Below are 25465 nucleotides of genomic sequence, written 5' to 3'. Positions count from 1 at the left end.
GACCTCTCATTCTCGTTCTAATATCGATTAAAATGCCCCTGCTTCTTGACTCACATTTGCGTATAAACCAGCGGACCCTAGTTCTAGACGCGCGTAACGTCGAACGACCCGTCTGAAAAAAAATTGGTGCGACACGAGGACTTTCCAAGAGGTCACCGATCCGAGTACTACTCTCGCCCAAGCACACTTAACTGCGGAGTTCTGATGGGATCCGGTGCATTAGTGCTGGTATGATCGCACCTGTTTAATTTCGCGCTGCAAATACATAAACTCATTCCCCTTTCTTCCCCCTCCCGTCATTTGTTTCCTTGTGCGTGCGCACTGCACCTCCCGTTCTCGTTCTACTATCAAGTAAAATACCACGGCGCCGTGACTCACATTTGCGAATAAACCTGAGAACCATAATTCAAGTCGCGCGTAACATCGAACGGCACATCTGAAAAAAAGAAAATGGGTACAACACGAGAACTTCCCAGGAGGTAACCCATCATTGTACTACTTTCGCCAAAGCACACAAAACTGCGGAGTTCTGATGGGATCCGGTGCATTTGTGCTGGTGTGACCGCACCTGTTTAATTTTGTGCTGAAAATACATACACTCCTTCTTCCCTCCCCCCCTCCCATCATTTGTTTCCTTGTGCGTTCACACTGCACCTCTCCTTCTCGTTCTAATATCGATTAAAATTCCCCTGATTCTTGACTCACATTTGCGTATAAACCAGCGGACCATAGTTTTAGTCACGCGTAACGTCGAACGACCCATCTGAAAAAAAATTGTTGCGATACGAGGACTTCCCGAGAGGTCACCCATCCGAGTACTACTCTCGCCCAAGCACACTTAACTGTAGAGTTTTAATGGGATCCAACGCATTAGTGCTGGTATGATGCCACTTGTTTAATTTAGCGCTTCAAATACATACACTCCTTCTCTTTTCCTCCTCCTCCCGTCATTTGTTTCCTTGTGCGTGCGCACTGCACCTCCCGTACTCGTTCTAATATCAAGTAAAATGCCACGGCGCCGTGACTCACATTTGCGAATAATCCTGCGGACCATAAATCAAGTCGCGCGTAACGTCGAAAGAATCATCTGCAAAAAGATGGGTGCAACACGAGGACCTCCCAAGAAAATGGGTGAAATATAAGGACTACGCAGGAGGTCACCCATCCGAGTACTTTTCTCGCCCAAGCACCCTTAACTGCGGAGTTCTGATAGAATCCGTTGCATTAGTGCTGGTATGATCCCTCATGTTTCATTATGCACTGCAAATACATACACTCTTTCTCCTTCCATCCCCCCTCCCGTAATTTGTTTCCTTGTGCGTGCACTCTGCATCTCCCTTTCTCGTTCTAATATCAAGTAATATGACCCGGCACCGAGACTCACCTTTGCAAATGAACCAGCGGTTTATAATTCCATTCGCGCGTAACGTCGAACAACCCATCCGAAAAAAAATGGGTGCAACACGAAGGCTTCCCAAGTGGTCACCCATCCGAGCACTACCCTCGCCCAAGCACACTTAACTGCGGAATTCTGATGGGATCCGGAGTTTTGGTGCTGGTATGATCGCACCTGTTTAATTTCGCGCTACAAATACATACACTCCTTCTCCTTTCTTCCCCCTCTGGTCATTTGTTTCCTTGTGCGTTCACACTTTACCTCTCATTCTCGTTCTAATATCGATTAAAATGCCCCTGATTCTTGACTCACATGTGCGTATAAACCAGCGGACCCTAGTTCAAGACGCCCGTAACGTCGAACGACCCGTCTGAAAAAAAAATTTGTGCGACACGAGGACTTCCCAGGAGGTCATCCATCCGAGTACTAATCTCACCCAAGCACACTTAACTGCAGAGTTCTGATGGGATCCGGGGCTTTAGTGCTGGTATGATCGCACCTGTTTAGTTTCGCTCTACAAATACATACACTCCTTCTCCTTTCTTCCCCCTCCCATCATTTGTTTCCTTGTGCGTTCACACTTCACCTCTCATTCTCGTTCTAATATCGATTAAAATGCCCCTGCTTCTTGAATCACATTTGCGTATAAACCAGCGGACCCTAGTTCCAGTTGCGCGTAACTTCGAACGACCCGTCTGAAAAAAAATTGGTGCGACACGAGGACTTCCCAAGAGGTCACCCATCCGAGTACTATTCTCGCCCAAGCACACTTTACTCCGGAGTTCTGATGGGATCCGGTGCATTAGTGATGGTATGATCGCACCCGTTTAATTCCGCGCTGCAAATACATAAACTCCTTCTCCTTTCTTCCCCCTCCCGTTATTTGTTTCCTTGTGCATGCGCACTGCACCTCCCGTGCTCGTTCTAATATCAAGTAAAATGTTACGGTGCCGTGACTCACATTTGCGAATAAACCTGAGGACCATAATTCAAGTCGCGCGTAACGTCGAAAGAATCATCTGCAAAAAAATGGGTGCAACACGAGGACTTCCTAAGAAAATAGGTGAAATAAAAGGACTTCGCATGAGGTCACCCATCCTAGTGCTACTCTCGCCCAAACACCCTTAACTTGCAGAGTTCTGATAGAATCCGTTGCATTGGTGCTGGTTTGATCGCTCATGTTTCATTCTGCACTGCAAATACATACACTCTTTCTCCCTCCATCCCCTCTCCCGTCATTTGTTTCCTTGTGCGTGCACTCTGCATCTCTCCTTCTCCTTTCCTCCCCCTCCCGTCATTTGTTTCCTTGTGCGTGCACTCTGCATCTCTCCTTCTCGTTCTAATATCGATTAAAATGCTCCTGCTTCTTGACTCACATTTGCGTATAAACCAGTGGACGCTAGTTCCAGTCGCGCGTAACGTCGAAGGACCCGTCTGAAAAAAAATGTAGTGCGACACGAGGACTTCCCAGGAGGTCACCCATCCGAGTACTACTCTCGCCCAAGCACACTTATCTGCGGAGTTCTGATGGGATCCGGTGCATTAGTGCTGGTATGATCGCACCAGTTTAATTTCGCGTTGCAAATACATAAACTCCTTCTCCTTTCTTCCCCCTCCCGTCATTTGTTTCCTTGTGCGTGCGCACTGCACCTCTCGTTCTCGTTCAAATATCAAGTAAAATCCCACGGCGCCGTGACTCACATTTGCGAATAAATCTGCGGACCATAATTAAAGTCGCGCGTAACGTCGAACGGCACATCTGAAAAAAAGAAAATGGGTGCAATACGAGAACTTCCCAGGAGGTAACCCATCATTGTACTACTTTCGCCAAAGCACACTTAACTGCGGAGTTCTGATGGGATCCGGTGCATTTGTGCTGGTGTGACCGCACCTGTTTAACTTCGTGCTGAAAATACATACACTCCTTCTTCCCTCCTCCCCTCCCATCAATTATTTCCTTGTGCGTTCACACTGCACCTCTCCTTCTCGTTCTAATATCGATTAAAATGCCCCTGCTTCTTGACTCACAATTGCGTATAAACCAGCGGACCCCAGTTCTAGTCGCGCGTAACGTCGAACGACCCGTCTGAAAAAAAAATTGGTGCGACACAATGACTTTCCAGGACGTCACCCATCCGAGTACTACTCTCTCCCAAGCACACTTAACTGCCGAGCTCTGATGGGATCCGGTGCATTAGTGCTGGTATGATCGCACCGGTTTAATTCTGAACTGTAAATACATAAACTCTTTCTCCTTTCTTCCCCCTCCCGTCATTTGTTTCCTTGTGCATGCACACTGCACCTCCCGTGCTCGTTCTAATATCAAGTAAAATGCTACGGTGCCGTGACTCACATTTGCGAATAAACCTGAGGACCATAATTCAAGTCGCGCTTATCGTCGAAAGAATCATCTGCAAAAAAATGGGTGCAACACGAGGAGTTCCTAAGAAAATTGGTGAAATATAAGGACTTTGCAGGAGGTCACCCATCCTAGTGCTACTCTCGCCCAAGCACCCTTAACTTGCGGAGTTCTAATAGAATCCGTTGCATTGGTGCTGGTATGATTGCTCATGTTTCATTCTGCGCTGCAAATACATACACTTTTTTCCCTCAATCCCTCCTCCCGTCATTTGTTTCCTTGTGCGTGCACTCTGCATCTCTCCTTCTCGTTCTAATATCGATTAAAATGCTCCTGCTTCTTGACTCACATTTGCGTATAAACCAGTGGACCCTAGTTCTAGTCGCGCGTAACGTCGAACGACCCGTCTGAAAAAAAAAATTAGTGCGACACGAGTACTTCCCAGGAGGTCACCCATCCGAGTACTACTCTCGCCCAAGCACACTTATCTGCGGAGTTCTGATGGGATCCGGTGCATTAGTGCTGGTATGATCGCACCAATTTAATTTCGCGTTGCAAATACATAAACTCCTTCTCCTTTCTTCCCCCTCCCGTCATTTGTTTCCTTGTGCGTGCGCACTGCACCTCTCGTTCTCGTTCAAATATCAAGTAAAATGCCACGGCACCGTGACTCACATTTGCGAATAAATCTGCGGACCATAATTAAAGTCGCGCGTAACGTCGAACGGCACATCTAAAAAAAAGAAAATGGGTGCAATACGAGAACTTCCCAGGAGGTAACCCATCATTGTACTACTTTCGCCAAAGCACACTTAACTTCAGAGTTCTGATGGGATCCGGTGCATTTGTGCTGGTGTGACCGCACCTGTTTAATTTCGTGCTGAAAATACATACACTCCTTCTTCCCTCCCCCCCCTCCCATCATTTGTTTCCTTGTGCGTTCACACTGCACCTCTCCTTCTCGTTCTAATATCGATAAAAATGCGGCTGATTTTTTACTCACATTTGCGTATAAACCAGCGGACCAGAGTTCCAGTCGCGCGTAACGTCGAACGACCCATCTGAAAAAAAATTGTTGCGATACGAGGACTTCCCAAGACGTCACCCATCCTAGTACTACTCTCGCCCAAGCACACTTAACTGCAGAGTTCTGATGGGATCCAGTGCATTAGTGCTGGTATGATGCCACTTGTTTAATTTTGCACTTCAAATACATACACTCCTTCTCTTTTCTTCCTCCTCCCGTCATTTGTTTCCTTGTGCGTGCGCACTGCACCTCCCGTACTCGTTCTAATATCAAGTAAAATGCTACAGCGCCGTGACTCACATTTGCGAATAAACCTGAGGACCATAATTCAAGTCGCGCGTAACGTCGAAAGAATCATCTGCAAAAAAATGGGTGCAACACGAGGACTTCCTAAGAAAATGGGTGAAATATAAGGACTTCGCAGGAGGTCACCCATCCGAGTACTACTCTCGGCCAAGCACGCTTAACTGCGGAGTTCTGATGGGATCCGGTGCATTAGTGCTGGTATGATCGCACCTGTTTAATTTTGCGCTGCAAATACATAAACTCCTTCTCTTTTCTTCCCCCTCCCGTCATTTGTTTCCTTGTGCGTGCGCACTGCACCTCTCGTTCTCGTTCAAATATCAAGTAAAATGCCACTCCGCCGTAACTCACATTTGCGAATAAATCTGCGGACCATAATTAAAGTCGCGCGTAACGTCGAACGGCACATCTGAAAAAAAGAAAATGGGTGCAACATGAGAACTTCCTAGGAGGTAACCCATCATTGTACTACTTTGGCCAAAGCACACTTAACTGCGGAGTTCTGATGGGATCCAGTGCATTTGTGCTGGTGTGACCGTACCTGTTTAATTTCGTGCTGAAAATACATACACTCCTTCTTCTCTCCCCCCCTCCCATCATTTGTTTCCTTATGCGTTCACACTGCATCTCTCATTCTCGTTTTAATATCGATTAAAATGCCCCTGATTCTTGACTCACATTTGCGTATAAACCAGCAGACCATAGTTCCAGTCGCGCTTAACGTCGAACGACCCTTCTGAAAAAAAATTGTTGCGATACGAGGACTTCCCAAGAGGTCACCCATCCGAGTACTACTCTCGCCCAAGCACGCTTAACTGCAGAGTTCTGATGGGATCAAGTGCATTAGTGCTGGTATGATGCCACTTGTTTAAGTTTGCGCTTCAAATATATACACTCCCTCTCTTTTCTTCCTCCTCCCGTCATTTGCTTCCTTGTGCGTACGCACTGCACCTCCCGTACTCGTTCTAATATCAAGTAAAATGCCACGGCGCCGTGACTCACATTTGTGAATAAACCTGCGGACCATAAATCAAATCGCGCGTAACGTCGAAAGAATCATCTGCAAAAAGATGGGTGCAACACGAGGACCTCCCAAGAAAATGGGTGAAATATAAGGACTTCGCAGGAGGTCACCCATCCGAGTACTTTTCTCGCCCAATCACCCTTAACTGCGGAGTTCTGATAGAATCCGTTGCATTAGTGCTAGTATGATCCCTCATGTTTCATTTTGCACTGCAAATACATACACTCTTTCTCCTCCCATCTCCCCTCCCGTCATTTGTTTCCTTGTGCGTGCACTCTGCATCTCTCTTTCTCGTTCTAATATCAAGTAATACGCCCCGGCACCGTTACTCACCTTTGCAAATGAACCAGTGATTTATAATTCCGTCCTTGTGCTACTCTCGCCCAAGCACCCTTAACTTGCGAAGTTCTGAAAGAATCCGTTGCATTGGTGCTGGTATGATTGCTCATGTTTCATTCTGCGCTGCAAATACATACACTTTTTCTCTCTCCATCGCTCCTTCCGTCATTTGTTTCCTTGTGCGTGCACTCTGCATCTCTCCTTCTCGTTCTAATATCGATCAAAATGCCCCTGCTTCTTGACTCACATTTGCGTATAAACCAGTGGACCCTAGTTCTAGTCGCGCGTAACGTCGAACGACCCGTCTGAAAAAAAAATTAGTGCGACACAAGGACTTCCCAAGAGGTCACCCATCCGAGTACTACTCTCGCCCAAGCACACTTAACTACGGAATTCTGATGGGATCCGGTGCATTAGTGCTGGTATGATCGCACCTATTTAATTTCGCGATGTAAATAGATAAACTCCTTCTCCTTTCTTCCCCCTCCCGTCATTTGTTTCCTTGTGCGTGCGCACTACACCTCTCGTTCTCGTTCAAATATCAAGTAAAATGCCACGGCACCGTGACTCACATTTGCGAATAAATCAGCGGACCATAACTAAAGTCGCGAGTAACGTCGAACGACACATCTGAAAAAAAGAAAATGGGTGCAACACGAGAACTTCCCAGGAGGTAACCCATCATTGTACTACTTTCGCCAAAGCACACTTAACTACGGAGTTCTGATGGGATCCGGTGCATTTGTGCTGGTGTGACCGCACCTGTTTAATTTCGTGCTGAAAATACATACACTCCTTCTTCCCTCCCCCCTCCAATCATTTGTTTCCTTGTGCGTTCACACTGCACCTCTCCTTCTCGTTCTAATATCGATTAAAATGCCCCTGATTCTTGACTCACATTTCCGTACAAACCAGCGGACCATAATTCCAGTCGCGCGTAACGTCGAACGACCCATCTGAAAAAAAATTGTTGCGATACGAGGACTTCCCAAGAGGTCACCCATCCAAGTACTACTCTCGCCCAAGCACGCTTAACTGCAGAGTTAAGATGGAATCCAGTGCATTAGTGCTGGTATGATGCCACTTGTTTAATTTTGCGCTTCAAATAAATACACTCCTTCTTTTTTCTTCCTCCTCCCGACATTTGTTTCCTTGTGCGTTCGCTCTGCACCTCCCGTACTCGTTCTAATATCAAGTAAAATGCCACGGCGCCATGACTCACATTTGCGAATAAACCTGCGGACCATAAATCAAGTCGCGCGTAACGTCGAAAGAATCATCTGCAAAATGATGGGTGCAACACGACGACCTCCCAAGAAAATGGGTGAAATATAAGGACTTCGCAGGAGGTCACCCATCCGAGTACTTTTCTCGCCCAAGCACCCTTAACTGCGGAGTTCTAATAGAATCTGTTGCATTTGTGCTGGTATGATCCCTCATGTTTCATTCTGCACTGCAAATACATACACTCTTTCTCCTCCCATCCCCCCTCCCGTCATTTGTTTCCTTGTGCGTGCACTCTGCATCTCTCTTTCTCGTTCTAATATCAAGTAATATGCCCCGGCACCGTGACTCACCTTTGCAAATGAACCAGCGGTTTATAATTCCATTCGCGCGTAACGTCGAACAACCCATCCGAAAAAAAATAGGTGGAACACGAGGGCTTCCCAAGTGGTCACCCATCCGAGTACTACTCTCGCCCAAGCACACTTAACTACGGAGATCTGATGGGATCTGGGACTTTAGTGCTGGTATGATCGCACCTCTTTAATTTCGCGCTGCAAATACATACACTCCTCCTTTCTTCCCCCTCCCGTCATTTGTTTCCTTGTGCGTTCACACTTCACCTCTCATTCTCGTTCTAATATCGATTAAAATGCCCCTGCTTCTTGACTCACATTTGCGTATAAACCAGCGGACCCTAGTTCCAGACGCGCGTAACGTTGAACGACCAGTCTGAAAAAATATTGGTGCGACACGAGGACTTCCCTGGAGGTCAACCATCCGAGTACTAATCTCGCCCAAGCACACTTAACTGCGGAGTTCTGATGGGATCCGGGGCTTTAGTGCTGGTATGATCGCACCTGTTTAGTTTCGCGCTGCAAATACATACACTCATTCTCTTTTCTTCCCCCTCCCGTCATTTGTTTCCTTGTTCGTGCGCGCTAAACCTCCCGTTCTCGTTCTAGTATCAAGTAAAATGCTACAGCGCCGTGACTTACATTTGCGAATAAACCTGAGGACCATAATTCAAGTCGCGCGTAACGTCGAAAGAATCATCTGCAAAAAAATGGGTGCAACACGAGGACTTCACAAGAAAATGGGTGAAATATAAGGACTTTGCAGGAGGTAACCCATGCTATTACTACTCTCGCCCAAGCACCCTTACCTACGGAGTTCTGATAGAATTCGTTGCATTAGTGCTGGTATGATCGCACCTGTTTCATTATGCGCTGCAAATACATACACTTTTTCTCCTTCCCTCCCCCTCCCATCAATTGTTTCCTTGTGCGTTCACACTGCAGCTCTCATTCTCGTTCTAATATCGTTTAAAAAGCCCCTGCTTCTTGACTCACATTTGCGTATAAACCAGCAGACCCTAGTTCCAGTCGCGCGTAACGTCGAACGACCCGTCTGAAAAAAAATTGGTGTGACACGAGGACTTCCCAAGAGGTCACCCATCCGAATACTACTCTCGCCCAAGCACACTTAACTGCGGAGTTCTGACGGGATCCGGTGAATTAGTGCTGGTATGATCGCACCCGTTTAATTCTACGCTGCAAATGCATAAACTCCTTCTCCTTTCTTCCCCCTCCCGTCATTTGTTTCCTTGTGCGTGCGCATTGCACCTCCCGTACTCGTTCTAATATCAAGTAAAATGCTACGGTGCCGTGACTCACATTTGCGAATAAACCTGAGGACCATAATTCAAGTCGCGCGTATCGTCGAAAGAATCATCTGCAAAAAAATGGGTGCAACACGAGGACTTCCTAAGAAAATGGGTGAAATATAAGGACTTCGCAGGAGGTCAACCATCCTAGTGCTACTCTCGCCCAAGCACCCTTAACTTGCGGATTTCTGATAGAATCTGTTGCATTCGTGCTGGTACGATTGCTCATGTTTCATTCTGTGCTGCAAATACATACACTTTTTCTCCCTCCATCCCCCCTCCCGTCATTTGTTTCGTTGTGCGTGCACTCTGCATCTCTCCATTTCGTTCTAATATCGATTAAAATGCCCCTTCTTCTTGACTTACATTTGCTTATAAACCAGTGGACCCTAGTTCTTGTCGCGCGTAACGTCGAACGACCCGTCTGAAAAAAAAATTAATACGACACGAGGACTTCCTAGGAGGTCACCCATCCGAGTACTACTCTCGCCCAAGCACACTTAACTGCGGAGTTCTGATGGGATCCGGTGCATTAGTACTGGTATGATAGAAACTATTTAATTTTGTGCTGCAAATACATAAACTCCTTCACCTTTGTTTCCTTGTGCGTGCGCACTACACCTCTCGTTGTCGCTCAAATATCAAGTAAAATACCACGGCGCCGTGACTCACATTTGCGAATAAATCTGCGGACCATAATTAAAGTCGCACGTAACGTCGAACTGCACATCTGAAAAAAAGAAAATGGGTGCAACACGAGAACTTCCCAGGAGGTAACCCATCATTGTACTACTTTCGCCAAAGCACACTTAACTACGGAGTTCTGATGGGATCCGGTGCATTTGTGCTGGTGTGACCGCACCTGTTTAATTTCGTGCTGAAAATACATACACTCCTTCTTCCCTCCCCCCTCCAATCATTTGTTTCGTTGTGCGTTCACACTGCACCTCTCCTTCTCGTTCTAATATTGATTAAAATGCCCCTGATTCTTGACTCACATTTGCGTATAAACCAGCGGACCATAGTTTCAGTCGCGCGTAACGTCGAACGACCCATTTGAAAAAAAATTCTTGCGATACGAGGACTTCCCAAGACGTCACCCATCCGAGTACTACTCTCGCCCAAGCACGCTTAACTGCAGAGTTCTGATGGGATCTAATGCATTAGTGCTGGTATGATGCCACTTGTTTAATTTTGCGCTTCAAATACATACACTCCTTCTCTTTTCTTCCTCCTCCCGTCATTTGTTTCCTTGTGCGTGCGCACTGCACCTCCCGTACTCGTTCTAATATCAAGTAAAATGTCACGGCTCCGTGACTCACATTTGCGAATAAACCTGCGGACCATAAATCAAGTCGCGCGTAACGTCGAAAGAATCATATGCAAAAAGATGGGTGCAACACGATGACCTCCCAAGAAAATGGTTGAAATATAAGGACTTCGCAGGAGGTCACCCATCCGAGTACTTTTCTCGCCCAAGCACCCTTAACTGCGGAGTTCTAATAGAATCCGTTGCATTAGTGCTGGTTTGATCCCTCATGTTTCATTCTGCACTGCAAATACATACACTCTTTCTCCTCCCATCCCCCCTCCCGTCATTTGTTTCCTTGTGCGTGCACTCTGCATCTCTCTTTCTCGTTCTAATATCAAGTAATATGCCCCGGCACCGTGACTCACCTTTGCAAATGAGCCAGCGATTTATAATTTCATTCGCGCGTAATGTCGAACAACCCATCTGAAAAAAAATAGGTGCAACACGAGGGCTTCCCAGGTGGTCACCCATCCGAGTACTACTCTCGCCCAAGCACACTTAACTGCGGAGTTCTGATTGGATCCGGGGCTTTAGTGCTGGTATGATCGCACCTCTTTAATTTCGCGCTGCAAATTCATACACTCCTCCTTTCTTCCCCCTCCCGTCATTTATTTCCTTGTGCGTTCACATTTCACCTCTCATTCTCGTTCTAATATCGATTAAAATGCCCCTGCTTATTGACTCACATTTGCGTATAAACCAGCGGACCCTAATTCCAGACGCGCGTAACGTCGAACGACCTGTCTGAAAAAAAATTGTTGCGACACGAGGACTTCCCAGGAGGCCACCCATCCGAGTACTAATCTCGCCCAAGCACACTTAACTGCGGAGTTCTGATGGGATCCGGTGCAATAGTGCTGGTATGATCGCACCCGTTTAATTTTGCGCTACAAATACAAAAACTCATTCACCTTTCTTCCCCCTCCCATCATTTGTTTCCTTGTGCGTGCGCACTGCACCTCCCGTTCTCGTTCTAATATCAAGTAAAATGCCACGGTGTCGTGACTCTCATTTGCGAATAAATCTGCGGACCATAATTAAAGTCACGCGTAACGTCGAACAGCACATCTGAAAAAAAGAAGATGGGTGCAACTCGAGGACTTCACAAGAAAATGGGTGAAATATAAGGACTTCGCAGGAGATAACCCATGCTAGTACTACTCTCGCCCAAGCACCCTTACCAACGGAGTTCTGATAGAATCCGTTGCATTAGTGCAGGTATGATCGTACCTGTTTCATTTTGCTGCTGAAAATACATACACTCCTTCTCCTTCCCTCCCCCTCCCATCAATTGATTCCTGGTGCGTTCACACTGCACCTCTCCTTCTCGTTCTAATATCGATTAAAATGCCCCTGCTTCTTGACTCACATTTGCGTATAAACCAGCGGACCCTAGTTCCAGTCCCACGTAACATCGAACGACAGGTCTGAAAAAAAATTGATGCGACACGAGGACTTCCCAGGAGGTCACCCATTCGAGTACTACTCTCGCCAAAGCACACTTAACTGCGGAGTTTTGATGGGATTCGGAGCTTTAGTGCTGGTATGATCACACCTGTTTAATTTTGCGCTGCAAATACATACACTCCTTCTCCTTTCTTCCCCCTCCCGTCATTTGTATCCTTGTGCGTTAACACTTCACCTCTCATTCTCGTTCTAATATCGATTAAAATGCCCCTACTTATTGACTCACATTTGCGTATAAACCAGCGGACCCTAGTTCCAGACACGCGTAACGTCGAACGACCCGTCTGAAAAAAAATTGGTGCGACACGAGGACTTCCCAGGAGGTCACCCATTCGAGTACTAATCTCGCCCAAGCACACTTGACTGCGGAGTTCTGATGGGATCCGGTGTAATAGTGCTGGTATGATCGAACCCGTTTAATTTTGCGCTACAAAAACATAAACTCATTCCCCTTTCCTCCCCCTCCCGTCATTTGTTTCCTTGTGCGTGCGCACTGCACCTCCCGTTCTCGTTTTAATATCAAGTAAAATGTCACGGCGCCGTGACTAACATTTGCGAATAAACTTGAGGACCATAATTCAAGTCGCGCGTAACGTCAAAAGAATCATCTGCAAAAAAATGGGTACAATTACATACACTTTTTCTCCCTCTATGCCCCCTCCCGTCATTTGTTTCCTTGTGCGTGCATTCTGCATCTCTCCTTCTCGTTCTAATATCGATTAAAATGCCCCTGCTTCTTGACTCACATTTGCGTATAAACCAGTGGACCCTAGTTCCAGTCCCGCGTAACGTCGAACGACCCGTCTGAAAAAAAAAATTAGTGCGACACGAGGATTTCCCAAGAGGTCACCCATCCGAGTACTACTCTCGCCCAAGCACACTTAACTGCGGAGTCCTAACGGGATCCGGTGCATTAGTGCTGGTATGATCACACCCGTTTAATTCCACGCTGCAAATAAATAAACTCCTTCTCCTTTCTTCCCCCTCCCGTCATTTGTTTCCTTGTGCGTGCGCACTGCACCTCCCGTGCTCGTTCTAATATCAAGTAAAATGCTACTGTGCCATGACTCACATTTGCGAATAAACCTGAGGACCATAATTCAAGTCGCGCGTATCGTCGAAAGAATCATCTACAAAAAAATGGGTGCAATTACATACACTTTTTCTCCCTCCATCCCCCCTCCCGTCATTTGTTTCCTTGTGCGTTCAAACTGCACCTCTCCTTCTCGTTCTAATATCGATTAAAATGCCCCTGATTCTTGACTCACATTTGCGTATAAACTAGCGGACCATAGTTCCAGTCGTGCGTAACGTCGAACGACTCATCTGAAAAAAAATTGTTGCGATACGAGGACTTCCCAAGAGGTCACCAATCCGAGTACTACTTTCGCCCAAGCACACTTAACTGCAGAGTTCTGATGGGATCCAGTGCATTAGTGCTGGTATGATGCCACTTGTTTAATTTTGCGCTTCAAATACATACACTCCTTCTCTTTTCTTCCTCCTCCCGTCATTTGTTTCCTTCTGCGTGCGCACTGCACCTCCTGTACTCGTTCTAATATCAAGTAAAATGCCACGGCGCCGTGACTCACATTTGCGAATAAACCTGCGGACCATAAATCAAGTTGCGCGTAATGTCGAAAGAATCATCTGCAAAAAGATGGGTGCAACACGAGGACCTCCCAAGAAAATGGGTGAAATATAAGGACTTTGCAGGAGGTCACCCATCCGAGTACTTTTCTCGCCCAAGCACCCTTAACTGCGGAGTTCTGATAGAATCCGTTGCATTAGTGCTGGTATGATCCCTCATGTTTCATTATGCACTGCAAATACATACACTCTTTCTCCTTCCATCCCCCCTCCTGTCATTAGTTTCCTTGTGCGTGCACTATGCATCTCTCTTTCTCGTTCTAATATCAAGTAATATGCCCCGGCACCGTGACTCACCTTTGCAAATGAACCAGCGGTTTATACCATACGCGCGTAACGTCGAACAACCCATCCGAAAAAAAATAGGTACAACACGAGGGCTTCCCAAGTGGTCACCCATCCGAGTACTACTCTCGCCCAAGCACACTTAACTGCGGAGTTCTGATGGGATCCGGGGCTTTAGTGCTGGTATGATCGCACCTGTTTAATTTAGCGCTTCAAATACATACACTCCTTCTCCTTTCTTCCCCCTCCCGTCATTTGTTTCCTTGTGCGTTCATACTTCACCTCTCATTCTCGTTCTAATATTGATTAAAATGCCTCTACTTCTTGACTCACATTTGCGTATAAACCAGCGGACCCTAGTTCCAGACGCACGTAACGTCGAACGACCCGTCTGAAAAAAAATTGGTGCAACACGAGGACTTCCCAAGAGGTCACCCATCCGAGTACTAATCTCGCCCAAGCACACTTAACTGTGGAGTTCTAATGGGATCCGGTGCAATAGTGCTGGTATGATCGCACCTGTTTAACTTTGCGCTGCAAATGCATAAACTCATTCCCCTTTCTTCCCCCTCCCGTCATTTGTTTCCTTGTGCGTGCGAACTGCACCTCCCGTTCTCGTTCACATATCAAGTAAAATGCCACGGCGCCGTGACTCACATTTGCGAATAAACCTGAGGACCATAATTCAAGTCGCGCGTAACGTCGAAAGAATCATCTGCAAAAAAATGGGTGCAACACGAGGACTTCACAAGAAAATGGGTGAAATATAAGGACTTCGCAGGAGGTAACCCATGCTTGTACTACTCTTGCCCAAGCACTCTTACCTACGGAGTTCTGATAGAATCCGTTGCATTAGTGCTGGTATGATCGCACCTGTTTCATTTCCTGCTGAAAATACATACACTCCCTCTCCTTCCCTCCCCCTCCCATCGATTGTTTCCTTGTGCGTTCACACTGCACCTCTTCTTCTCGTTCTAATATCGATTAAAATGCCCCTGCTTCTTGACTCACATTTGCGTATAAACCAGCGGACCCTAGTTCCAATCGCGCGTAAGGTCGAACGACATATCTGAAAAAAAATTACTGCGATACGAGGACTTCCCAGGAGGTCACCCATCCGAGTACAACTCTCGCCCAAGCACAGTTAACTGCGGAGTTTTGATGGGATCCAGTGCATTAGTGCTAGTATGATAGCACCCGTATAATTTCGCGCTGCAAATACATAAATTCCTTCTCCTTTCTTCCCCCTCCCGTCATTTGTTTCCTTGTGCGTGCGCACTGCACCTCCCGTGCTCGTTCTAATATCAAGTAAAATGCTACGGTGCTGTGACTCACATTTGCGAATAAACCTGAGGACCATAATTCAAGTCGCGCGTATCGTCGAAAGAATCATCTGCAAAAAAATGGGTGCAACACGAGGACTTCCAAAGAAAATGGGTGAAATATAAGGACTTCGCAGGAGGTCACCCATCCTAGTGCTACTCTCGCCCAAACACCCTTAACTTGCGGAGTTCTGATAGAACCCGTTGCATTGGTGCTGGTATGATTGCTCATGTTTCATTCTGCGCTGCAAATACATACACTTTCTCTCCCTCCATCCCCCCTCCCTTCATTTGTTTCCTTGTGCGTGCGCACTGCACCTCTCGTTCTCGTTCAAATATTAAGTAAAATGCCACGGCGCCGTGACTCACATTTGCGAATAAATCTTCGGACCATAATTAAAGTCGCGCGTAATGTCGAACGGCACATCTGAAAAAAAAAAATAGGTGCAACACGAGAACTTCCCAGGAGGTAACCCATCATTGTACTACTTTCGCCAAAGCACACTTAATTGCGGAGTTCTGATGGGATACGGTGCATTTGTGCTGGTGTGACCGCACCTGTTTAATTTCGTGCTGAAAATACATACACTCCTTCTTCCCTCCCCCCCTCTCATCATTTGTTTCCTTGAGCGTTCACACTGCACCTCTCCTTCTCGTTCTAATATCGATTAAAATGCCCCTGATTCTTGACTCACATTTGCGTATAAACCAGCGGACCATAGTCCCAGTCGCGCGTAACGTCGAACGACCCATCTGAAAAAAAATTGTTGCGATACGAGGACTTCCCAAGAGGTCACTCATCCGAGTACTACTCTCGCCAAAGCACACTTAACTGCAGAGTTCTGATGGGATCCAGTGCATTAGTGCTGGTATGATGCCACTTGTTTAATTTTGCGCTTCAAATACATACACTCCCTCTCTTTTCTTCCTCATCCCGTTATTTGTTTCCTTGTGCGTGCGCACTGCACCTCCCGTACTCGTTCTAATATCAAGTAAAATGCAACGGCGTCGTGACTCACATTTGCGAATAAACCTGCGGACTATAAATCAAGTCGCGCGTAACGTCGAAAGAATCATCTGCAAAAAGATGGGTGCAACACGAGGACCACCAAAGAAAATGGGTGAAATATAAGGACTTCGCAGGAGGTCACCCATCCGAGTACTTTTCTCGCCCAAACACCCTTAACTGCGGAGTTCTGATAGAATCCGTTGCATTAGTGCTGGTATGATCCCTCATGTTTCATTCTGCACTGCAAATACATACACTCTTTCTCCTTCCAACCCCCCTCCCGTCATTTATTTCCTTGTGCGTGCACTCTGCATCTCTCTTTCTCGTTCTAATATCAAGTAATATGCCTCGGCACCGTGACTCACCTTTGCAAATGAACCAGTGGTTTATAATTCCATTCGCACGTAACGTCGAACAACCCATCCGAAAAAAAAAATAGGTGCAACACGAGGGCTTCCCAGGTGGTGACCCATCCGAGTACTACTCTCGTCCAAGCACACTTAACTGCGGAGTTCTGATGGGATCCGAAGCTTTAGTGCTAGTATGATCGCACCTGTTTAATTTTGTGCTGCAAATACATACACTCCTTCTCATTTCTTCCCCCTCCCATCATTTGTTTCCTTGTGCGTTCACACTTCACCTCTCATTCCCGTTCTAATATCGATTAAAATGTCCCTGCTTCTTGACTCACATTTGCGTATAAACCAGCGGACCCTAGTTCCAGACGCGCGTAACGTCGAACGACCTGTCTGAAAAATATTTGTGCGACACGAGGACTTCCCAGGAGGTCACCCATCTGAGTACTAATCTCGCCCAAGCACACTTCACTGCGGAGTTCTGATGGGATCCGGTGCATTGGTGCTGGTATGATCGCACCTATTTAATTTTGCGCTGCAAATACATAAATTCATTCCCTTTTCTTCCCCCTCCCGTCATTTGTTTCCTTGTGCGTGTGCACTGCACCTCCCGTTCTCGTTTTAATATCAAGTAAATAGCTACAGCGCCGAGACTCACATTTGCGAATAAACCTGAGGACCATAATTCAAGTTGCGCGTAACGTCGAAAGAATCATCTGCAAAAAAATTGGTGCAACACGAGGACTTTGCAGGAGGTAACCCATGCTAGTACAACTCTCGCCCAAGCACCCTTACATACATAGTTCTGATAGAATCCGTTGCATTAGTGCTGGTATGATCGCACCAGTTTAATTTCGCGCTGCAAATACATAAACTCCATCTCCTTTCTTCCCCCTCCCGTCATTTGTTTCCTTGTGCGTGCGCACTGCACCTCTCGTTCTCGTTCAAATATCAAGTAAAATGCCACGGCGCCGTGACTCACATTTGCGAATAAATCTGCGGACCGTAATTAAAGTCGCGCGTAACGTCAATCGGCACCTCTGAAAAAAAAAATGGGTGCAACACGAGAACTTCCCATGAGGTAACCCATCATTGTTCTACTTTCGCCAAAGCACACTTAACTGCGGAGTTCTGATGGGATCCGGTGCATTAGTGCTGGTGTGACCGCACCTGTTTAATTTCGTGCTGAAAATACATACACTCCTTCTTCCTTACCCCCCTTCCATCATTTGTTTCCTTGTGCGTTCACACTGCACCTCTCCTTCTCGTTCGAATATCGATTAAAATGCCCCTGATTCTTGACTCACATTTGCGTATAAACCAGCGGACCATAGTTCCAGTCGCGCGTAACGTCGAACGACCCATCTGAAAAAAAATTATTGCGATATGAGGACTTCCCAAGAGGTCCCCCATCCGAGTACTACTCTCGCCCAAGCACCCTTAAGTGCAGAGTTCTGATGGGATCCAGTACATTAGTGCTGGTATGATGCCACTTGTTTAATTTTGCGCTTCAAATACATACGCTCCTTCTCTTTTCTTCCTCCTCCCGTTATTTGTTTCCTTGTGCGTGCGCACTGCACCTCCCGTACTCGTTATAATATCAAGTAAAATGCCATGGCGCCGTGACTCACATTTGCGAATAAACCTGCGGACCATAAATCAAGTCGCGTGTAAAGTCGAAAGAATCATCTGCAAAAAGATGGGTGCAACGCGAGGACCTCCCAAGAAAATGGGTGAAATATAAGGACTTCGCAGGAGGTCACCCATCCGAGTACTTTTCTCGCCCAAGCACCCTTAACTGCGGAGTTCTGATAGAATCCGGTGCATTAGTGCTGGTATGATCCCTCATGTTTCATTCTGCACTGCAAATACATACACTCTTTCTCCTTCCATCCCCCCTCCCGTCATTTATTTCCTTGTACGTGCGCACTGCACCTCTCGTTCTCATTCAAATATCAAGTAAAATGCCACGGCGCCGTGACTCACCTTTGCAAATGAACCAGCGGTTTATAATTCCATTTACGCGTAACGTCGAACAACCCATCCGAAAAAAAATAGGTGCAACACGAGGGCTTCCCAAGTGGTCACCCATCTGAGTACTACTCTCGACTAGGCACACTTAACTGCGGAGTTCTGATGGGATCCGGGGCTTTAGTGCTGGTATGATCGCACCTGTTTAAATTCGCGCGGCAAATACATACACTCCTTCTCCTTTCTTTCCCCTCCCGTCATTTGTTTCCTTGTGCGTTCACACTTCACCTCTTATTCTCGTTCTAATATCGATTAAAATGCCCCTACTTCTTGCCTCACATTTGCGTATAAACCAGCGGACACTAGTTCCAGACGAGCGTAACGTCGAACGACCCGTCTGAAAAAAAATTGGTGCGACACGAGGACTTCCCAGGAGGTCACCAATCCGAGTACTAATCTCGCCCAAGCACACTTCACTGCGGAGTTATGATGGGATCTGGTGCATTAGTGCTGGTATGATCGCACCTGTTTAATTTCGCGCTGCAAATACATAAACTCATTCCCCTTTCTTCCCCCTCCCGTTATTTGTTTCCTTGTGTGTGCGCACTGCACCTCCCGTTCTCGTTCTAATATCAAGTAAAATGCTACAGCGCTGTGACTCACATTTGCGAATAAACTTGAGGACCATAATACAAGTCGCGCGTAACGTCGAAAGAATCATCTGCAAAAAAATGGGTGCAACACGAGGACTTCACAAGAAAATGGGTGAAATATACGGACTTCGCAGGAGGTAACCCATGCTAGTACTACTCTCGCCCAAGCACCCTTACCTACGGAGTTCTGATAGAATCCGTTGCATTAGTGCTGGTATGATCGCACCTGTTTCATTTCGTGCTGAAAATACATACACTCCTTCTCCTTCCCTCCCCCTCCCATCAATTGTTTCCTTGTGCGTTCACACTGCACCTCTCCTTCTCGTTCTAATATCGATTATAATGGCCCTGCTTCTAGACTCACATTTGCGAATAAATCTGCGGACCATAATTAAAGTCGTGCGTAACGTCGAATGGCGCATCTGAAAAAAAGAAAATGGGTGCAACACGAGAACTTCCCATGAGGTAACCCATCATTGTACTACTTTCGCCAAAGCATACTTAACTGCGGAGTTCTGATGGGATCCGGTGCATTTGTGCTGGTGTGACCGCACCTGTTTAATTTCGTGCTGAAAATACATACACTCCCTTTTCCCTCCCCCCTCCAATCATTTGTTTCCTTGTGCGTTCACACTGCACCTCTCCTTCTCGTTCTAATATCGATTAAAATGCCTCTGATTCTTGACTCACATTTGCGTATAAACCAGCGGACCATAGTTCCAGTCGCACGTAACGTCGAACGACCCATCTGAAAAAAAATTGTTGCGATACGAGAACTTCCCAAGAGGTCACCCATCCGAGTACTACTCTCGCCCAAGCACGCTTAACTACAGAGTTCTGATGGGATCCAGTGCATTGGTGCTGGTATGATGCCACTTGTTTAATTTTGCGCTTCAAATACATACACTCCTTCTCTTTTCTTCCTCCTCCCGTCATTTGTTTCCTTGTGCGTGCGCACTGCACCTCCCGTACTCGTTTTAATATCAAGTAAAATGCCACGGCGCCATGACTCACATTTGCGAATAAACCTGCGGATCATAAATCAAGTCGCGCGTAACGTCGAAAGAATCATCTGCAAAATGATGGGTGCAACACGAGGACCTCCCAAGAAAATGGTTGAAATATAAGGACTTCGCAGGAGGTCACCCATCCGAGTACTTTTCTCGCCCAAGCACCCTTAACTGCGGAGTTCTGATAGAATCAGTTGCATTAGTGCTGGTATGATCCCTCATGTTTCATTCTGCACTGTAAATACATACACTCTTTCTCCTCCCATCCCCCCTCCCGTCATTAGTGCTGGTATGATTGCACCTGTTTAATTTCGCGCTGCAAATACATAAACTCCTTCTCCTTCCTTCCCCCTCCTGTCATTTGTTTCCTTGTGCGTGCACTCTGCATCTCTCTTTCTCGTTCTAATATCAAGTAATATGCCCCGGCACCGTGACTCACCTTTGCAAATGAACCAGTGGTTTATAATTCCATTCGCGCGTAACGTCGAACAACCCATCTGAAAAAAAAAATAGGTGCAACCCGAGGGCTTCCCAGGTGGACACCCATCCGAGTACTACTCTCGCCAAAGCACACTTAACTGCGGAGTTCTGATGGGATCCAGAGCTTAAGTGCTGGTATGATCGCACCTGTTTAATTTCGCGCTGCAAATACATACACTCCTTCTCCTTTCTTCCCCCTCCCGTCATTTGTTTCCTTGTGCGTTCACACTTCACCTGTCATTCTCGTTCTAATATCGATTAAAATGCCCCTGCTTCTTGACTCACATTTGCGTATAAACCAGTGGACCCTAGTTCCAGATGCGCGTAACGTCGAACGACCCGTCTGAAAAAAAATTGGTGCGACACGAGGACTTCCCAGGAGGTCAACCATCCGAGTACTAATCTCGCCAAACACACTTAACTGCGGAGTTCTAATGGGATCCGGGGCTTTAGTGCTGGTATGATCGCACCTGCTTAGTTTCGCGCTCCAAATACATACACTCCTTTTCCTTTCTTCCCCCTCCCGTCATTTGTTTCCTTGTGCGTTCACACTTCACCTCTCATTCTCGTTCTAATATCGATTAAAATGCCCCTGCTTCTTGACTCATATTTGCGTATAAACCAGCGGACCCTAGTTCCAGACGAGCGTAACGTCGAACGACCCGTCTGAAAAAAATTTTATGCGACACGAGGACTTCACAAGAAAATGGGTGAAATATAAGGACTTCACAGGAGGTAACCCATGCTAGTACTACTCTCGCCCAAGCACCCTTACCTATGGAGTTCTGATAGAATCTGTTGCATTAGTGCTGGTATGATCGCACCTATTTCATTTCTGCTGAAAATACATACACTCCTTCTCCTTCCCTCCCCCCTCCCATCATTTGTTTCCTTGTGCGTTCACACGGCACCTCTTTTTCTCGTTTTAATATTGATTAATATGCCCCTGCTTCTTGACTCACATTTGCGTATAAACAAGTGGACCATAGTTCCAGTTGCGCGTAACGTCGAACGACCCGTCTGAAAAAAAATTTGTGCGACACGAGAACTTCCCAGGAGGTCACCCATCCGAGTACTACTCTCGCCCAAGCACACTTAACTGCAAAGTTATGATGGGATCTGTTGCATTAGTGCTGGTATGATCGCACCCGTTTAATTTCGCGCTGCAAATACATAAACTCCTTCTCCTTTCTTCCCCCTCCCGTCATTAGTTTCCTTGTGCGTGCGCACTGCACCTCCCGTGCTCGTTTTAATATCAAGTAAAATGGTACGACGCCGTGACTCACATTTGCGAATAAACCTGAGGACCAAAATTCAAGTTGCGCGTAACGTCGAAAGAATCATCTGCAAAAAAATGGGTGCAACACGACGACTTCCCACGTGGTCACCCATCCGAGTACTACCCTCGCCAAAGCACACTTAACTGTAGAGTTATGATGGGATCGGTTACATTAGTGCTGGTATGATTGCACCTGTTTAATTTCGCGCTGCAAATACATAAACTCCTTCTGCTTCCTTCTCCCTCCTGTCATTTGTTTCCTTGTGCGTGCACTCTGCATCTCTCTTTCTCGTTCTAATATCAAGTAATATGCCCCGGCACCGTGACTCACCTTTGCAAATGAACCAGTGGTTTATAATTCCATTCGCGCGTAACGTCGAACATCCCATCCGAAAAAAAATTGGTGCAACACGAGGGCTTCCCAAGTGGTCACCCATCCGAGTACTACTCTCGCCCAAGCACACTTAACTGCGGAGTTCTGATGGGATCCGGAGCTTTAGTGCTAGTATGATCGCACTTGTTTAATTTCGCACAGTAAATACATACACTCCTTCTCCTTTCTTCCCCCTCCCGTCATTTATTTCCTTGTGCGTTCACACTTCACCTCTCATTCTCGTTCTAATATCGATTAAAATGCCTCTGCTTCTTGACTCACATTTGCGTATAAACCAGCGGACCCTAGTTCCAGACCCGCGTAACGTCGAATGACCCGTCTGAAAAAAATTGGTGCAACACGAGAACTTCCCAGGAGGTCACCCATCCGAGTACTAATCTCGCCAGAGCACACATAACTGCGGAGTTCTGATGGGATCCGGTGCATTAGTGCTGGTGTGATCGCACCTGTTTAATTTCGCGCTGCAAATACATAAACTCATTCCCCTTTCTTCCCCCTCCCGTCATTTGTTTCCTTGTGCGTGCACACTGCACCTCTCGTTCTCGTTCTAATATCAAGTAAAATACCACGGCGCCGTGACTCACATTTGCGAATAAACCTGAGGACCATAATTCACGTCGCGCGTAACGTCGAAAGAATCATCTGCAAAAAAATGGGTGCAACACGAGGACTTAACAAGAAAATGGGTGAAATATAAGGACTTCCCAGGAGGTAACCCATGCTAGTACTACTCTCGCCCAAGCACCCTTACCTACAGAGTTCTGATTGAATCCATTGCATTAGTGCTGGTATGATCCCTCATGTTTCATTTCGTGCTGAAAATACATACACTCCTTCTCCTTCCCTCGCCCTCCCGTCAATTGTTTCCTTGTGCGTTCACACTGCACCTCTCCTTCTTGTTCTAATATCGATTAAAATGCCCCTGCTTCTTGACTCACATTTGCGTATAAACCAGCGGACCCTAGTTCCAGTCGCGCGTAACATCGAATGACCCGTCTGAAAAAAAATTGGTGCGACACGAGGACTTCCTAGGAGGTCAACCATCCGAGTACTACTCTCGCCCAAGCACACTAAACTGCGGAGTTCTGATGGGATCCGGTTCATTAGTGCTGGTATGATCGCACCCATTTAATTCTGCGTTGCAAATACATAAACTCCTTCTCCTTTCTTCCCCCTCCCGTCATTTGTTTCCTTGTGCGTGCGCACTGCACCTCCCGTGCTCGTTCTAATATCAAGTAAAATGCTACGGTGCCGTGACTCACATTTGCGAATAAACTTGAGGACCATAATTCAAGTCGCACGAATCGTCGAAAGAATCATCTGCAAAAAAATGGGTGCAACACGAGGACTTCCAAAGAAAATGGGTGAAATATAAGGACTTCGAAGGAGGTCACCCATCCTAGTGCTACTCTCGCCAAAGCACCCTTAACTTGCGGAGTTCTGATAGAATCCGTTGCATTTGTGTTGGTATGATTGCTCATGTTTCATTCTGCGCTGCAAATACATACACTTTTTCTCCCTCCATCCCCCCTCCCATCATTTGTTTCCTTTTGCGTTCACACTTCACCTCTCATTCTCGTTCTAATATCGATTAAAATGCCCCTGCTTCTTGACTCACATTTGCGTATAAACCAACGGACCATAGTTCTAGTCGCGCGTAACGTCGAACGACCCGTCTGAAAAAAAAATTGGTACGACACGAGGACTTCCCAGGAGGTCACCCATCCAAGTACTAATCTCGCCCAAGCACACTTACCTGCGGAGTTCTGATGGGATCCGGTGCATTAGTGCTGTTATGATCGCACCCGTTTAATTCCGCAATGCAAATATATAAACAACTTCTCCTTTCTTCCCCATCCCGTCATTTGTTTCCTTGTGCGTGCGCACTGCACCTCTCGTTCTCGTTCAAATATCAAGTAAAATGCCACGGCGCCGTGACTCACATTTGCGAATAAATCTGCGGACCATAATTAAAGTCGCGCGTAACGTCGAACGGCACATCTGAAAAAAAGAAAATGGGTGCAACACGAGAACTTCCCAGGAGGAAACCCATCATTGTACTACTTTCGCCAAAGCACACTTAACTGCGGAGTTCTGATGGGATCCGGTGCATTTGTGCTGGTATAATCGCACCCGTTTAATTCCGCACTGCAAATACATAAACTCCTTCTCCTTTCTTCCCCCTCTCGTCATTTGTTTCCTTGTGCGTGCGCACTGCACCTCCTGTGCTCGTTTTAATATCAAGTAAAATTCTACGGTGCCGTGACTCACATTTGCGAATAAACCTGAGGACCATAATTCAAGTCACGCGTATCGTCGAAAGAATCATCTGCAAAAAAATGGGTGCAACACGAGAACTTCCTAAGAAAATGGGTGAAATATAAGGATTTCGCAGGAGGTCACCCATCCTAGTGCTTCTCTTGCCCAAGCACCCTTAACTTGCGGAGTTCTGATAGAATCCGTTGCATTGGTGCTGGTATGATTGCTCATGTTTCATTCTGCGCTATAAATACATACACTTTTTCTCCCTCCATCCCCCCTCCCGTCATTTGTTTCCTTGTGTGTGCACTCTGCATCTCTCCTTCTCGTTCTAATATCGATTAAAATGCCCCTGCTTCTTAACTCACATTTGCGTATAAACCAGTGGACCCTAGTTCCACTCGCGCGTAACGTCGAATGACCCGTCTGAAAAAAAAAATTAGTGCGACAAGAGGACTTCCCAAGAGGTCACCCATCCGAGTACTACTCTCGCCCAAGCACACTTAACTGCGGAGTTCTGATGGGATCCGGTGCATTAGTGCTGTTATGATCGCACCCATTTAATTCCGCACTGCAAATACATAAAGTCCTTCTCCTTTCTTCCCCCTCTCGTCATTTCTTTCCTTGTGCGTGCGCACTGCACCTCTCGTTCTCGTTCAAATATCAAGAAAAATGCCACG

The 25465-nt window shown here is 46.5% G+C and overlaps 7 non-coding genes and 43 pseudogenes across 7 annotated transcripts; all 50 read right to left on the bottom strand.

The window, feature by feature from the left end:
* Positions 1–123: 123 nt before the first annotated feature.
* LOC148240902 (5S ribosomal RNA) lies at positions 124–242 on the bottom strand (annotated as a pseudogene).
* A 209-nt stretch (positions 243–451) lies between these two features.
* LOC148240901 (5S ribosomal RNA) lies at positions 452–570 on the bottom strand (annotated as a pseudogene).
* An 883-nt stretch (positions 571–1453) lies between these two features.
* Positions 1454–1572, bottom strand: LOC148240900 (5S ribosomal RNA; annotated as a pseudogene).
* Positions 1573–1778: 206 nt separating this feature from the next.
* On the bottom strand, positions 1779–1897 carry LOC148240899 (5S ribosomal RNA; annotated as a pseudogene).
* A 205-nt stretch (positions 1898–2102) lies between these two features.
* LOC148240898 (5S ribosomal RNA) lies at positions 2103–2221 on the bottom strand (annotated as a pseudogene).
* Positions 2222–2842: 621 nt separating this feature from the next.
* On the bottom strand, positions 2843–2961 carry LOC148240897 (5S ribosomal RNA). The gene has a single exon (XR_015814416.1). It is a non-coding gene; the product is annotated as a 5S ribosomal RNA (ribosomal RNA).
* A 209-nt stretch (positions 2962–3170) lies between these two features.
* On the bottom strand, positions 3171–3289 carry LOC148240896 (5S ribosomal RNA; annotated as a pseudogene).
* Positions 3290–3494: 205 nt separating this feature from the next.
* LOC148240895 (5S ribosomal RNA) lies at positions 3495–3613 on the bottom strand (annotated as a pseudogene).
* A 562-nt stretch (positions 3614–4175) lies between these two features.
* Positions 4176–4294, bottom strand: LOC148240894 (5S ribosomal RNA). The gene has a single exon (XR_015815765.1). It is a non-coding gene; the product is annotated as a 5S ribosomal RNA (ribosomal RNA).
* A 209-nt stretch (positions 4295–4503) lies between these two features.
* Positions 4504–4622, bottom strand: LOC148240893 (5S ribosomal RNA; annotated as a pseudogene).
* A 205-nt stretch (positions 4623–4827) lies between these two features.
* Positions 4828–4945, bottom strand: LOC148240892 (5S ribosomal RNA; annotated as a pseudogene).
* Positions 4946–5181: 236 nt separating this feature from the next.
* Positions 5182–5300, bottom strand: LOC148240891 (5S ribosomal RNA; annotated as a pseudogene).
* Positions 5301–5832: 532 nt separating this feature from the next.
* Positions 5833–5950, bottom strand: LOC148240890 (5S ribosomal RNA; annotated as a pseudogene).
* Positions 5951–6765: 815 nt separating this feature from the next.
* Positions 6766–6884, bottom strand: LOC148240889 (5S ribosomal RNA). The gene has a single exon (XR_015815431.1). It is a non-coding gene; the product is annotated as a 5S ribosomal RNA (ribosomal RNA).
* A 209-nt stretch (positions 6885–7093) lies between these two features.
* LOC148240888 (5S ribosomal RNA) lies at positions 7094–7212 on the bottom strand (annotated as a pseudogene).
* A 203-nt stretch (positions 7213–7415) lies between these two features.
* On the bottom strand, positions 7416–7533 carry LOC148240887 (5S ribosomal RNA; annotated as a pseudogene).
* Positions 7534–8094: 561 nt separating this feature from the next.
* Positions 8095–8213, bottom strand: LOC148240886 (5S ribosomal RNA; annotated as a pseudogene).
* Positions 8214–8415: 202 nt separating this feature from the next.
* LOC148240885 (5S ribosomal RNA) lies at positions 8416–8534 on the bottom strand (annotated as a pseudogene).
* Positions 8535–9093: 559 nt separating this feature from the next.
* On the bottom strand, positions 9094–9212 carry LOC148240884 (5S ribosomal RNA; annotated as a pseudogene).
* A 562-nt stretch (positions 9213–9774) lies between these two features.
* On the bottom strand, positions 9775–9893 carry LOC148240883 (5S ribosomal RNA; annotated as a pseudogene).
* Positions 9894–10083: 190 nt separating this feature from the next.
* On the bottom strand, positions 10084–10202 carry LOC148240882 (5S ribosomal RNA; annotated as a pseudogene).
* Positions 10203–10405: 203 nt separating this feature from the next.
* On the bottom strand, positions 10406–10526 carry LOC148240881 (5S ribosomal RNA; annotated as a pseudogene).
* Positions 10527–11084: 558 nt separating this feature from the next.
* LOC148240880 (5S ribosomal RNA) lies at positions 11085–11203 on the bottom strand. Its single transcript, XR_015814804.1, has one exon. It is a non-coding gene; the product is annotated as a 5S ribosomal RNA (ribosomal RNA).
* A 202-nt stretch (positions 11204–11405) lies between these two features.
* Positions 11406–11524, bottom strand: LOC148240879 (5S ribosomal RNA; annotated as a pseudogene).
* A 564-nt stretch (positions 11525–12088) lies between these two features.
* On the bottom strand, positions 12089–12207 carry LOC148240878 (5S ribosomal RNA; annotated as a pseudogene).
* Positions 12208–12412: 205 nt separating this feature from the next.
* Positions 12413–12531, bottom strand: LOC148240877 (5S ribosomal RNA; annotated as a pseudogene).
* Positions 12532–12934: 403 nt separating this feature from the next.
* On the bottom strand, positions 12935–13053 carry LOC148240876 (5S ribosomal RNA). The gene has a single exon (XR_015815552.1). It is a non-coding gene; the product is annotated as a 5S ribosomal RNA (ribosomal RNA).
* Positions 13054–13454: 401 nt separating this feature from the next.
* On the bottom strand, positions 13455–13572 carry LOC148240875 (5S ribosomal RNA; annotated as a pseudogene).
* A 558-nt stretch (positions 13573–14130) lies between these two features.
* LOC148240874 (5S ribosomal RNA) lies at positions 14131–14249 on the bottom strand. Its single transcript, XR_015814418.1, has one exon. It is a non-coding gene; the product is annotated as a 5S ribosomal RNA (ribosomal RNA).
* A 205-nt stretch (positions 14250–14454) lies between these two features.
* LOC148240873 (5S ribosomal RNA) lies at positions 14455–14573 on the bottom strand (annotated as a pseudogene).
* A 235-nt stretch (positions 14574–14808) lies between these two features.
* Positions 14809–14927, bottom strand: LOC148240872 (5S ribosomal RNA; annotated as a pseudogene).
* Positions 14928–15132: 205 nt separating this feature from the next.
* Positions 15133–15251, bottom strand: LOC148240871 (5S ribosomal RNA; annotated as a pseudogene).
* Positions 15252–15815: 564 nt separating this feature from the next.
* On the bottom strand, positions 15816–15934 carry LOC148240870 (5S ribosomal RNA; annotated as a pseudogene).
* An 885-nt stretch (positions 15935–16819) lies between these two features.
* Positions 16820–16938, bottom strand: LOC148240869 (5S ribosomal RNA; annotated as a pseudogene).
* A 204-nt stretch (positions 16939–17142) lies between these two features.
* Positions 17143–17261, bottom strand: LOC148240868 (5S ribosomal RNA). The gene has a single exon (XR_015815359.1). It is a non-coding gene; the product is annotated as a 5S ribosomal RNA (ribosomal RNA).
* A 531-nt stretch (positions 17262–17792) lies between these two features.
* LOC148240867 (5S ribosomal RNA) lies at positions 17793–17911 on the bottom strand (annotated as a pseudogene).
* A 558-nt stretch (positions 17912–18469) lies between these two features.
* On the bottom strand, positions 18470–18588 carry LOC148240866 (5S ribosomal RNA; annotated as a pseudogene).
* Positions 18589–18794: 206 nt separating this feature from the next.
* On the bottom strand, positions 18795–18913 carry LOC148240865 (5S ribosomal RNA; annotated as a pseudogene).
* Positions 18914–19118: 205 nt separating this feature from the next.
* Positions 19119–19237, bottom strand: LOC148240864 (5S ribosomal RNA; annotated as a pseudogene).
* Positions 19238–19800: 563 nt separating this feature from the next.
* LOC148240863 (5S ribosomal RNA) lies at positions 19801–19919 on the bottom strand (annotated as a pseudogene).
* Positions 19920–20122: 203 nt separating this feature from the next.
* Positions 20123–20240, bottom strand: LOC148240862 (5S ribosomal RNA; annotated as a pseudogene).
* Positions 20241–20883: 643 nt separating this feature from the next.
* On the bottom strand, positions 20884–21002 carry LOC148240861 (5S ribosomal RNA; annotated as a pseudogene).
* Positions 21003–21207: 205 nt separating this feature from the next.
* Positions 21208–21325, bottom strand: LOC148240860 (5S ribosomal RNA; annotated as a pseudogene).
* Positions 21326–21884: 559 nt separating this feature from the next.
* On the bottom strand, positions 21885–22003 carry LOC148240859 (5S ribosomal RNA; annotated as a pseudogene).
* Positions 22004–22532: 529 nt separating this feature from the next.
* On the bottom strand, positions 22533–22651 carry LOC148240858 (5S ribosomal RNA; annotated as a pseudogene).
* Positions 22652–22855: 204 nt separating this feature from the next.
* Positions 22856–22974, bottom strand: LOC148240857 (5S ribosomal RNA; annotated as a pseudogene).
* Positions 22975–23533: 559 nt separating this feature from the next.
* On the bottom strand, positions 23534–23652 carry LOC148240856 (5S ribosomal RNA; annotated as a pseudogene).
* A 562-nt stretch (positions 23653–24214) lies between these two features.
* Positions 24215–24333, bottom strand: LOC148240855 (5S ribosomal RNA; annotated as a pseudogene).
* Positions 24334–24542: 209 nt separating this feature from the next.
* Positions 24543–24661, bottom strand: LOC148240854 (5S ribosomal RNA; annotated as a pseudogene).
* Positions 24662–25224: 563 nt separating this feature from the next.
* On the bottom strand, positions 25225–25343 carry LOC148240853 (5S ribosomal RNA; annotated as a pseudogene).
* Between the last annotated feature and the right edge of the window lie 122 nt (positions 25344–25465).

Source organism: Carica papaya, chromosome 8 (assembly GCF_054855325.1).
Source record: "Carica papaya isolate Zhongbai chromosome 8, ASM5485532v1, whole genome shotgun sequence".
Lineage (NCBI taxonomy): Eukaryota > Viridiplantae > Streptophyta > Magnoliopsida > Brassicales > Caricaceae > Carica > Carica papaya.
This window is presented reverse-complemented; position numbering and strand designations above follow the sequence as displayed.